Source organism: Ostrea edulis, chromosome 2 (genome assembly GCF_947568905.1).
Source record: "Ostrea edulis chromosome 2, xbOstEdul1.1, whole genome shotgun sequence".
Classification (NCBI taxonomy): Eukaryota; Metazoa; Mollusca; class Bivalvia; order Ostreida; family Ostreidae; genus Ostrea; species Ostrea edulis.
In genome coordinates this window covers 82,923,867-82,937,826 of record NC_079165.1, presented here as the reverse complement: position 1 = coordinate 82,937,826, position 13,960 = coordinate 82,923,867, and the positions used below count along the sequence as shown (strand labels likewise).

At 38.5% G+C, this 13,960-nt stretch overlaps 1 protein-coding gene across 1 annotated transcript in view; it reads left to right on the top strand.

Moving 5' to 3' along the window:
* The window catches only part of LOC125679735 (monocarboxylate transporter 14-like), a 39,994-nt gene that overhangs the window by 1,552 nt on the left and 24,482 nt on the right, over positions 1 to 13,960 (top strand). The window lies entirely within an intron of this gene.

Below are 13,960 nucleotides of genomic sequence, written 5' to 3'. Positions count from 1 at the left end.
GCCTTTATTCAGATATGATCCGTTTTTAAATCGAGGCGGGTTACTTTCGAAGAAGTAGATGTTATAAATTCTATGGTCGTTATAACAATCTAGTTTGCTAATACAACCAACAGTGTATCATATAGTGGAATACTGTCTGACGTGTTTCATAGGGATTGTTAGGCCGTTCTTGGCACACTGATTTTGACTACTGATTGATCCGTGTACCTGATCAGGATATAGGGCTCACGGCGGGTGTGACCAGTCGACACTCGACAGGGGATGCTTACTCCTCCTAGGCACCTGATCCCACCTCGGGTATACCCAGGGGTCCGTGTTTGCCCAACTTTCTATTTTGTATTGCTTATATAGGAATTATCAGATTGATCACTGTTTGTTATATCCACCTTTCATACACTACTTTTACAGCCTTTCCATCAGAACACGAGCCCGGTCACGATGAATTGAAAATGTAACAAGTACAAATTAACTTCTTTCATACTTGTCTATCCAACGTTACGAAATTCGAACTTGATCTGTAGTTTGACATTCTGAAACTACACTGCAAGTTTCAAACGAATCCTCCAACCACAACGATAGTCTGGCGCATGCCTGACCCAATTTCCGCTACGTATCGGAAATTGGGTCAGGCATGCGCCAGACTACCATAACGAAAAATGTTTGGAAAACCAATGGAACAGTGAGATAGAGGAACGGATGGGTAGATGGAGAAGAAAGCTATAGCCTAAATTAACCTTCGGTTTTACAATAAATAAAAGCAGGGATGTTGGTGTTAGCCCCCATTTCGAAGCCTCGATAATAAACTTTTTTTTTATAATTTGCTAATGCCATACTAGCTAAAATATTTATCGTAAAATAGGAAGAATCAATATTCTTTTTCAATCTCAGATTTGTCTTGGTTTGCTTACATGAACATCGGTAACATGAATATTCAGAGGAATATTACGTAAAATGCGCACACGTGGGAATTTCCTTAACAACGGATTCTATCTATTTTGGAACATAAACCGTGCGCCTTTTTGCATTCTGATAATATTTTGAATTTAATATATAAAATTGAAAGAGGAATTCTTTGATCGAGCTTGAACTTACGTATTTTTGCCGATTTTACGCGATGCTTACATATACTGAAGCGGCCTCGGTGACACTTATTTTAGCGCCAAATCTTGGGGACCGGTTTACTATAGAAAGGTGAAGATAACGATCAGTGATCACTCTCATAACTCCTATAAGCAATACAAAATAAAGAGTTGGGCAAACACGGACCCCTGGAAATACCAGAGGTGGGATCAGGTGCCAAGAAGTGTATTCTTGTATTCTTTTAGATCTTGTACAGGTTGAATGCTGTGTCTGTTCAAGAATAAATCAGAGAGAGAGAGAGAGAGAGAGAGAGAGAGAGAGAGAGAGAGAGAGAGAGAGAGAGCACGCTCTCTATCGAGAGAGAGAGAGAGAGAGAGAGAGAGAGAGATGGTTTTGATTACCGGTACGTAGTTTCGGGCACGTGTATTTATATGGTTTGGGTTTGATTGATTGATTGCTTGTGTATGCTATGTCCAGTCAAGAATTTTTCACTCAAGTACATGTTTCACATCTCGAACAAAACATAAGATTTTTGCGTGTACCGAATAACTTGGTACACCCTAAGTCCAAGCTCCATTGTTGGGTAACCGTGCCAATGTATTTATCATAATCATTATTAGAGGGCGAAGCTACCCTAGTTCACGTCGTTCTGAGATGTTACATAAAATTCGTAAAAGCATGTAAATCTTATTTTCTTAATCATATATAATCACTCCATCATTAACGCCATGTTTGTTGTTGTGGTTCAAACGCTATGTTTGTAAATAACGACGCTGAATATGACGTCACAATGTACTGTTTACATCAATACGGAACTTTCGGAATATGCCGGAACGACCGATTATATTTGACGTTTATACACCACGGTCACGTGATAATAACCAATTGTAGGGCAAAGTTGACATCGATACATATGGTGTTTTGCTAACAGACTATGCGCAGTCCCACGATGACGATCTAAGTCATTATTGGTGCTTAGTACCTGGTTGTAAATTAGATGGAAGGGAAAGGGCGCATTTAGACGCGTACCATTGGATGCAAGGCGTGAAGTTTTACCGATATTCTCAAGATATTCCCTAGATTTATTTCCCGCGCCGACTCGTATAATTTAATCAATTGTATTTTCCTATAAAATGGTTGTAGTGATTCCTTTCTTTCAAAAATAACATTTAAATACAGTAACTTGATAGCAATTGAAGTATTCCATGTTTGTTTACTTAGTTGTTATTGTAATCCGGAAGTGACATGCCCTACATATTACGTTCAAAGCGCGATAAAAGTCAGAGTGGATCCGTATCTCGAAAATCCCGTATTGCGTTATATTTCCCGCGTTCAATATATAGGCGGATCAAATATCCAAAATTAGGATGCTTTGATACAGCTCCGTCCTCGTGCTAACTTCGGGTTGTTTTTGTTCTGTTTTGAATATAGATACTAATGCCAAAATTTGTTTGCTTCGCCCTCAAACACGGTCACGCCGTAAAACATATTAAACCAATAATTATTAATAATTGGTAACAATCAAGGAGGGGCGTCGCACTCTCTGAATAGGGTGTTTCAGTTACCGGAATTGGTATGGAGCATTGAATATTAAAACATTAAAATATATATAACATATATATATATATATATATATATATATATATATATATATATATATATTGTAACGTATTTACCTAACAAATGATTAGAAAAATTGTATGAGTTTGCTTAGGTTTCCTTCCTAAGAAATTAAGTTCAATTACACTTACTGTCATGTATCTATCTTCGTTGCAGACGAACAGGAACAATAACATTAACGTTAATAAATAAACCAGGATAGGCTAACTGACTAAAACCCGGAATAATATTTTTCTTGGATGATCATTAAACAAACCATGAGCTAATAGTAAAAAATAATCAGACTAATCGATACGAGAAATCACAAATACATGTATACTTAAGTAGCTACAGACTGAGTGGTATAACAAACAATTCTGTTGTTTCCCGACACAGTCTGTAGCCACCTAACCTAAGCTTTCTACCGTCCTATCACCTGGGAAAGTCACCGAGACACTATCCCTGAAACAAGTCACCAAGACACAATTCTAAAGTCACAAAGGACCAAGCGTAGGAGCTGAGTGGCCTAGCTGACAATTCTGTTGCTTTCCGACACAACCCCAAGCTTGTCCTGAATACCAACTCAATACTACCAGTCAAAAGACCTCAATCGAGTTCGAGTACCAACAAAACTAACTAAAGATGACAGCACGGCTCTATTTATACCCTTTGGTCTTAGGTTGATCAACAATGATTGGCTACTTATACTAAGATTATGATGGGATGGCTATACAATGCTGATTGGATAAGAATTACACCATCTGATTGGTCTATCATAAGTATGTTTCAATCCACTCTACAATACTTTCATCACATTACCCACGCCTTCGAAAAAATTTGCGTCCTCGCAAAGGCAGACCAAAATTCAATGGTTAAAAGTATTTTTATTATTATCAAATGAACAGGTATCTCCTGTCAGGAAATCTTTGATAAATTGTCTTTCTACACCATTATGATGTTTCTACTTGGTAAGGACACATAGGACACTTTATAAATGACTTTGTTTGGAGTGACCCTTGTTTTAATCTAAAACATAATCAGCTAAATAGGCTGATTACTTTTTATGTCGTTTAATATCAGTCATACATTCATTGTCACTCTCAACTTCAGAATCAACACTTTTGTCAGGAACATTAGTTGTGGTAGGGAAGTCTACTGGTTCAAAAGACAGTATTTGTCGAAATAAAGGTCGTATACGGTCAATATGAATGATCTGATTTGCTCCTCTAGGTCCGCAATTTACTTTATATGTAACACTGAAACACATCTCAATGATCATTTCAAAAGAGCCTTGCCAGTACGAAGAAAACTTGGGAGACGTACCAATTCGACGTTTTGGAAAATAAACGTAAACCTGATAACCTGATTACCAGATCTAAATGACTGCCAGTTTAATTTCCTATCATGATACCACTTCTGTCTTTGGATATTATCTTTAGACATTTTTCTGTCAGTAGTGCGCGCTTCTTCTAACTTTTCCTGTAATTCCCGTGTTCTGGGGTATTCTTTTGATATTAGTAGGCATTCATAAACAATATCAAGAGGTATTGCAACCTCTCGACCCAACATCATTTTGTTGGGCGTAGCACCTGTTGTTTCATCAACAGCTGCTCTGTAAGCCATCATTACGTATGGAAGGTGTTCATCCCAGTTATCATGATGGTCATTTACGTACGCCGACAGCATTGTCGTCAGTGTTTTATTGAATCTTTCAACCATTCCATCCGATTGTGGGTGGTATGGTGTCGTGTGGGTTTTCTTAATATTCAAAAGACGACACATTTCCGTGAAAAAATGGCTCTCGAATTGGGCCCCTTGATCAGAGTGTATAATGCCGGGCACGCCGAAACCTGTAATGACTTGCTTTACTATTACTTTTGCAATAGTTGCGGCCTCCATATTTGCCATAGGAAATCGTTCAGTCCATTTTGTAAAGTAATCTAACACGACTAAAATATATCGGTTACCATTGTTAGACTTCGGAAGTTCGCCCAATATGTCTGTAGCAATGCGTTCCATAGGTAAACCAGAAGTGAATACTTGCATTGGTGCCCTTTTGGTTGTATTAGGTGATTTGCGTCTTTGGCACTTTTCACATCCTGCAATATACAATTTGACATCCTTCTATAATCCTGGCCAGTAGTACTTGGTTTTTATTAGCTCACCTGAACCGAAGGTTCAAGTGAGCTATTCTGATCACATTTTGTCCGGCGTCCGTCTGTCTGTAAACTTTTCACATTTTCGACTTCTTCTCCAGAACCACTGGGCCAATTTCAACCTAACTTGGCCAAAAGCATCCTTGGGTGAAGGGCTTTCAAGTTTGTTCAAATGAAGGGCCATGTCCCTTTCAAAGGGGAGATAATCACAAAAATGCAAAAATAGGGTGGGGTCATTTAAAAATCTTCTTCTCAAGAACCACGGGGCCAGAAGAGCTGAAATTTACCTGAAAGCTTCCTGACATATTGCAGATTCAAGTTTGTTCAAATCATGGCCCCCGGTGGTAGGATGGTGCCACAAGGGGGGATCAAAGTTTTACATACAAATATATAGGGAAAAACTTAGATGAGAGTAAGCGAATCGGACACTTGGCTTGCGAAGATGCCTGACATAATGCAGATTCAAGTTTGTTCAAATCATGGGCCCCTGGGGTTGGATGGGGCCACAATAGGGGATCAAAGTTTTACATACAAATATATAGGAAAAATCTTTAAAAATCTTCTTCTCAAGAACCACTGAGTCAGAAAAGCTGATTTTTACATGAAAACTTCCTGACATAGTGCAAATTCAAGTTTGTTCAAATCATGGCCCCCGGGGATAGGATGGGGCTCCAAGGGGGGATCAAAGTTTTGCACACAAATATATAGGGAAAAACTTTAAAAATCTTCTTCTCAAGAACCACTAAGCCAGAAAAGCTGAGATTTACATGAAATCTTCCTGACATAATGCAGATTCAAGTTACAAATCATGGGCCCCTGGGGTTGGATGGGGACACAATAGGGGATCAAAGTTTTACATACAAATATATAGGAAAAATCTTTAAAAATCTTCTTCTCAAGAACCACTGAGTCAGAAAAGCTGATTTTTACATGAAAACTTCCTGACATAGTGCAAATTCAAGTTTGTTCAAATCATGGCCCCCGGGGATAGGATGGGGCCCCAAGGGGGGATCAAAGTTTTGCACACAAATATATAGGGAAAAACTTTAAAAATCTTCTTCTCAAGAACCACTAAGCCAGAAAAGCTGAGATTTACATGAAATCTTCCTGACATAATGCAGATTCAAGTTACAAATCATGGGCCCCTGGGGTTGGATGGGGACACAATAGGGGATCAAAGTTTTACATACAAATATATAGGAAAAATCTTTAAAAATCTTCTTCTCAAGAACCACTAAGCCAGAAGAGCTGAAATTTACCTGAAAGCTTCCTGACATATTGCAGATTCAAGTTTGTTCAAATCATGGCCCCCAGTGGTAGGATGGGGCCACAAGGGGGATCAAAGTTTTACATACAAATATATAGGGAAAAACTTTAAAAATCTTCTTCTCAAGAACCACTAAGCCAGAAAAGCTGAGATTTACATGAAAGCTTCCTGACATAATGCAAATTCAAGTTTGTTCAAATCATGGGCTCCGGGGGTTGGATGGGGCCACAATAGGGGATCAAAGTTTTACATACAAATATATAGGAAAAATCTTCTTCTCAAGAACCACTGAGCCAGAAAAGCTGATTTTTACATGAAAACTTTCTGACATAGTGCAGATTCAAGTTTCTTCAAATCATGGGCTCCGGGGGTAGGATGGGGCCACAAGGGGGATCAAAGTTTTACATACAAATACATGTATATAGTTAAAATCTTTTTCTCAATAACCACTGAGTCAGAAAAGCTGATATTTACAAGAAAACTTTCTGACATAGTGCAGATTCAAGTTTGTTCAAATCATGGTCCCCCGGGGGGGTAGGATGGGGCCACAAGTGGGGGGGGGGGTCAAAGTTTTACATACAAATATAGAAAAAAGCTTTAAAAGAACCATTGGGCCAAAGAAGTTGACATTTACATGAAAGCTTTCTGACATAGTGTAGATTCAAGTTTGCAAAGGGTAGTTTGGGCCATAATAGGGACCAAGGTTTTACATGCAAATATATATGGAAAGTCTTCAGATATGGGCCAAGGTGACTCAGGTGAGTGATGTGGCCCATGGGCCTCTTGTTTTTGCTAATGTTTTCTTTACACCGAGGTGAGCAGAGGTTCTTTCATCATGGTATTGTCCTAAGAGTGTTCGCCTCTCGCTAAATGGTACGATGGCTTGTAACTGATCTGCACCTTTCTTCTGTTTTTTCTTTCGAAACAGCATATCAGCTTCTATCACCAGTGCATCACATTGAGAACAGATGGCTTTTACGAACTGACTTTGTCCTGATATCTCAGATGACGGTGGTTTTGTTCCTGTCTCAACCCACTTTATAAGCATGCTTATGTCCTTATCCTCTCTCTGTTTCCATTTCAGAGACGTTTTTTCCTCATTCAGAGTTGAAGAAGATGTGCTATGTAATGTGTTCACAATTTGTTCAGTACAACACACCTTTTTGCAGTGAATTCTACTCAATGCATCTGCATTAGTATGTTTTTTTCCCGGTCTATGATCTATGCTTATTTGAAAATTGTTTAGAGTTTCAAACCAACGCGCTAGTTGGTCTTCCGGATTTTTGCAATTCATAAGCCATTTTAAGGAGCTGTGGTCAGTTCTAACTAAAAACTGTTTGCCATAAAGGTAATGTTTGTAATATTTTGTAAAATAGACAACAGCTAAAAGTTCTTTCAGTGTAACACAATATTTATTTTGTGTTCGGCTCGCAAAAGCAGTCACCTTTTCAACACCATTCTGTATCTGAGAAAGAACTGCTCCGATGGCTATATCACTTGCATCTGTATCCATAATGACTGAGAAAAATCTGGATGGGCTAGTATCGGTGCAGATATGAGTGCATGACGTAAACAATCAAACGATGCTTGACAATCGTCAGTACATTTAAAATTGACACCCTTTTCAGTCAATCTGTTAAGTGGCTTTGCTTTTGCGGCGAAATTTGAAATAAAACGCCTATAGTAACTGTAAAGGCCAAGAAAACTTTTTACTTCCGTAAGATTTTGTGGAGTCGACCAATTTATCACCACATCAATTTTTGAAGTATCTGTCGTGACTCCATCTTCTGACACCACGTATCCGAGAAACTGCACAGTTTTATGAAACAAGTGACATTTCTCTGCCTTTAATTTCAAATTAGCTGATAATAGTCTATCAAATACTTTTGTTAGATTGTTCAACATGTTGTCAAACGATGTACCCATTACGATGATATCGTCAAGGTATACCAAGCCTATTTGCAATTTCAACCCACTCAATACAGATTCCATCAGTCTTTCAAAAGTTGCTGGGGCGTTGTATAGGCCAAATGGCATGACATTAAATTGAAATAGTCCACACTTTGTCGCAAATGCCGTTTTTAGTCTATCCGCTTCATCCATGCCAACCTGCCAGTAACCTGAGCACAGGTCAAGAGTGGAAAACCATTTTGCTCCAGCGAGACTGTCTAGTGAATCGTCTATGCGTGGTAATGGGTATGCATCTTTAATTGTGACAGCATTCAGACGCCTGTAGTCCACACAAAACCGTAATGAACCATCTTTCTTTTTCACTAAAACTACATCCGATGCCCAAGGACCATTGGATTCTTCAGTTATATTTCTGCTAAGCAAATCATCCACTTGTTTGTTCATTTCATCCTCTAAATGATGTGGTATTCTTCTAGGGGGCTCTTTCAACGGACGAGCGTTGTTGGTGTCGATTGTGTGTTTCACTAGTGCAGTACGTCTCAAATCTTTATCTGGTGTGGCAAATATGTTGCCATAATCAAGTAAGAATTGTTTTAATTTAAATGCCTCATCCGTGGTCAACTTAGATTTAGATCTTTGGAAAAGGTCTTGCAGGTGGGCAGGTAGATCACTACATTTTTCACTGCAATTTGTACTGTGAATGGGTGGGGTATCATATACAGTTTCAACTGCTAAACGTTGCAACAAATGTACCTGGATACACTATTTGATAGTCATGAGAAGGATTCATCATACGAACTGGCACTTCCCCATCCTTTATGTAGCCCACTGTTCTCGCTACTAATGCTTTTCCCGATCTGAGAAACCGTTCCAAAGGTTCAATTAAACCTAAAACGTCCTTCGATTGACAATACTCGTGTGGTTTTATGACACGGCAATATGTCACGACTTCACTTCTTGCCGGAATATTGACAACTTCCTTTGAAGTGATTCTGAAACAACCTAAGTAACCGACTAATTCAACATTGTAGCATTTGTCGCCAACTTTAAAATTCCCTTTCTTGATATCAATTGTGCAATCATATTTCCTCATGAAATCCAATCCAATAACACCATCTAAAGATAAATCCGCTACTATGACATCTTGATTGTAGATGACATTGCCCAAGTTGATATTTAGAGACGTTTTTCCTATGACAGACAGATCGGTTCCAGTCGCAGAGGCGACTTTTTGATCAGTGTGATACAATAGTGGTTTCTTTTCTATTACTTGATAAATTCTATTGGACAACACCAACAAAGTAGCTCCCATGTCAATAAGCAAATTTATTTCTACTCCGTGAACATTGGCTCTTACATACATGCCAGCTTCTGGGTCATTTTGGTTAACGCCTATTTGCGCTCTTTTAGAGGTAATGCACTTGAATGTGCTTTGTTTGTGGTGTTTCTTATTTCGATTACTTGACTTATTATTGGTCTGCTTTACCTCTTGTGAGCAGTCAGCACGATAATGATACTCTGATCCACACAAATAACATCGCCTGTTATGTGGATTAGTTGCTACTTTCTTGTATGTACCAGTCCTCGAAGTATTAGCCTTTAATTCACTATCTTCCTTTCGAAGTTTCGCTATTTCGTCTTTCAAAGCCAGCAGGTCATTAGCTTTAAAAGTTGGATAGGCTAAGTTAGTGAGTCTTCTAATAGACTGACCTAGTTCCGGCAACGTTTCTGTTGCTTTTTGTCTGCGCTGTCGCAGCTGGGTTCTATATAATTCATTTTGGTTTGAGGGTGCAAACCTTTCTTCTAATGCATTAACTAGTAATGTGTAGTCATGCTTATGTGTGCCAGGCAAGTTTCCCAGCACACCTTGTGCTTGTCCACGTAGGGAAACTGCTAAATAGAGACCTTTATCACGTTCTGTCCATCTATTTAACATGGTACATGCATCAAAATGCGAACGATAATATAGCCAAGATCCCGTGCCATCAAATGTTGCTGGCTTAATGTTAGACTTTAATTTCTTGTCTTCTGTGTCTGTAAAACCAGTATTATTGATCCTGTCGTCTAGACGCGCAGTGTTGTATCCCGGAATATTTCGTCGGCGTGTTATATTTGACTCCGGCAAATATTGAGAAATAGGTGTTGATGTTTGACTAAAATAATCATGGTTACCGTGTTCAACATTACTGTATGAGACATCTTCAGTGCCGCATTCTGTATCATCAATTTGAAATCTAACTCATTCAGTCGAGCGTAATTTAGGTTCGACATCACCATGATAATCTATTTCAGATGTTCTATGAGACACAAACCCCGAGTCTCGAGGTCGTGAGTCAAGATGTAACACAGGGGTAAAAGTTTTACCCGACTCTACATCAACCCTTGCTGTTTTTGTAATGTTGTGCATATCAAAACTCCCACTTTTTAATTCCGCCAACTGTTTCTCAATCAGAGTTATTTCTCTGTCAATTTCGTCGATATCAGACATGTCTCCGTCAACAAAGAAAAACAACAGTGATGCCTATACAGCAATATCAATGATCAAAACTAACAATGAAACTTAATTTTCCTTTAACCGCTGCCACCAAATTATGTAACATATTTACCTAACAAATGATTAGAAAAATTGTATGAGTTCGCTTAGGTTTCCTTCCTAAGAAATTAAGTTCAATTATAATACACTTACTATCATGTATCTATCTTCGTTGCAGACGAACAGGAACAATAACATTAACGTTAATAAATAAACCAGGATAGGCTAACTGACTAAAACCCGGAATAATATTTTTCTTGGTCCTACTTGGATGATCATTAAACAAACCATGAGCTAATAGTAAAAAATAATCAGACTAATCGATACGAGAAATCACAAATACATGTATAACTTAAGTAGCTACAGACTGAGTGGTATAACAAACAATTCTGTTGTTTCCCGACACAATCTGCAGCCACCTAACCTAAGCTTTCTACCGTCCTATCACCTGGGAAAGTCACCGAGACACTATCCCTGAAACAAGTCACCAAGACACAATGCTAACGTCACAAAAACACAAAGGACCAAGCGTAGGAGCTGAGTGGCCTAGCTAACAATTCTGTTGCTTTCCGACACAACCCCAAGCTTGTCCTGAATACCAACTCAATACTACCAGTCAAAAGACCTCAATCGAGTTCGAGTACCAACAAAGCTAACTAAAGATGACAGGACGGCTCTATTTATACCCTTTGGTCTTAGGTTGATCAACAATGATTGGCTACTTATACTAAGATTATGATGGGATGGCTATACAATGCTGATTGGATAAGAATTACACCATCTGATTGGTCTATCATAAAGTATGTTTCAACCCACTCTACAATACTTTCATCACTATATATATATATATATATATAACATATAAGAAATATATTGAATATTGAAAAATATTAAAATTAAAGCTTTGCCCTCTATAACGTCTGAGGTTTGACACGGCCATGGCACGAGCGAGGCTCGAACTCAAGACCTCCCGAATACGAAGCAAACGCTCTACCACTGAGCTACAGCGACCGAGTAACTATATTGTATATCCATATCAGGACAAAAAGAAATATCCCGAATTTAGCGTGTGAAGACAGAGCTCTATCAAGCACCCGGCAACACCATTTTACACAGATTTACACATTTGATCCGCCTGTTCAATGAATGCAGGGAATATAACGCAGTTGATGGAAACAGTGCATTGTGACGTCATATTCAGCGTTGGGGTTGATCAAATTTACAAACATATTAGAGGGCGAAGCCCTCTCACGGCCCTTCGGGCCGCGAGAGCGGAACTCTCTCTATAGGTAACACGTATATACATGTTTAAAAGGAAAATATAGAAAACTAATGAAAAATTTAACCATACCTATGGAACTTGAAAATTTTGGTCCCAATGGCGTCGATTCGAATACTAGCGCGTGGACATCTATTTCTCCATGTTGAATCTTGTGTACCCAAGTTCACGTCGTTCTGAGATGTTACATAAAATCCGTAAAAGCATGTAAATCTTTTTTTCTAAATCATTTATAATCACACCTCGATTAACGCAATTGTGCCATGTCTCCTATGTTTGTGTATTTGCTAAACACCGACGCTAAATATGACGTCACAATGCACTGTTTACATCAGTTGCATAGAGTTTCCCGCGTTCAATGAATAGGCGGATCAAAAATGTCTAAAGTTAGAATACTTTGACTGAACTCTGTCTTTACACGTTTGGTGTTAATATTTCGGGATATTTTTAGTCCTGTTATGGATCTAGATACTAATGCCAATATTATTTGCTTCGCCCTCAAACACGGCCACGCCGTAAGACATATTAGGAGACTTGGTACAATTGCGTTTTCATCGAAGAGTGATTATAGATCGTTATAGAGCTCTCCATATAGGTAACATGTATATACATGTTTAAAAGGAAGATATAGAAAACTGATGAAAAATTAAACCATACCTATGGAACTTGAACATTATGGTCAAAATGGCGTCGATTTGAATGCAAGCACAAGGATATGTATTTCTCCATTGTAAATTTGTTTATCCAAGTTCACGTAGATCTGAGATGTTACATAAACTCATTATAAGCATATCAACCATATTTTCTCAATGATATAATCACTCCTCGATTGTACCAAGTCACCTATGTTTTTAGATTTGCTATATGCCAAAGCTAGATATGACGTCACAATGTGCTTTTTACATGATTGCGTATATTTCCCCCATTCAAATGAATAGGTGGATCAAATGTCTAAATTTGTGTAACAAGATGCTTTGAGCCTTTGACAATTGTCCGGCGTCCGCACCCCCCGAACAACTTCGGATTTTTTATTCTATTGTGGATATTACTATTACCTTTTGCTATTGCTTTCGCGGTCACGATCACTATCTCTGTCACTATCGCTGTCACTATCACTATCGCGGTCACTATCGCTATCACTATCGCAGTCACTATCACTATCGCGGTCACTATCACGGTCACTATCACGATCACTATCGCGGTCACTATCACGGTCACTATCACTGTCACTATCACGGTCACTATCGCTGTCACTATCACTATCAAGGTCACTATCAAGGTCAATATCACGGTCACTATCACTGTGATACCAATATCACTATCCCATCGGGCCGTGATAGGGCTTTGCCCTCTAGAATATTGCCTGTAGCTTTTTGTTAGATGAAAACATTATAAATTCATAGTATAGAAGCTGTAAGGTGTTTCGATTGTTTTCGTTGATATAAGAATACGGACATTTAACTGTCTGCATATAGAGTTGTGGATCATCGTCCTTAAATTTCTATAGACCAGTGAGCTACTGTCTAAACTGTCATATTGGATCCATGGTTGGATTTCTAGAAAAATCTCAAACTGAAGTGTGAGTTTCCTTTAAATTGAGCAGTGAAATTTTGGATAAAATGGTTTTTCTTCTCCCGAGAAATTCAGGCATGTACAACTATATTTGACTTCAAGAAAAGTTTTAGGACTTTTGCACCGATAATGATACGCAATCTTCATGCAAATAAGGTTCACAAGAGAAAGTTCACTATATTGGACCAAATACTCTTCCTGGCTTGAGGGGACTGAGAAAAAGGTTTTCTAAATGCCCCTGTACAGTTGAATTTAAGGGGAAGGAGAACCAGGCAATGGCCTGAGACCGACTAGAAATCGGGAGGATCGATACGTTTAACACAGTATGTACGTTGTGCCGGTCAAAATTCTTTTGGTTTATGACAAACAAGACCTTCACCCATGATAGACCAGGTTAAAAAAGGAAAACCTAAAATGAATAAATAGAATAGACTTCCGATTTATGAATGATTTAGGAGGCCTATAATCCGATTTATGAATGATTTAGGAGGCCTATATTCCGATTTATGAATGATTTAGGAGGCCTATATTCCAACATCTCCACTTTGTACCTGACGTTTTAG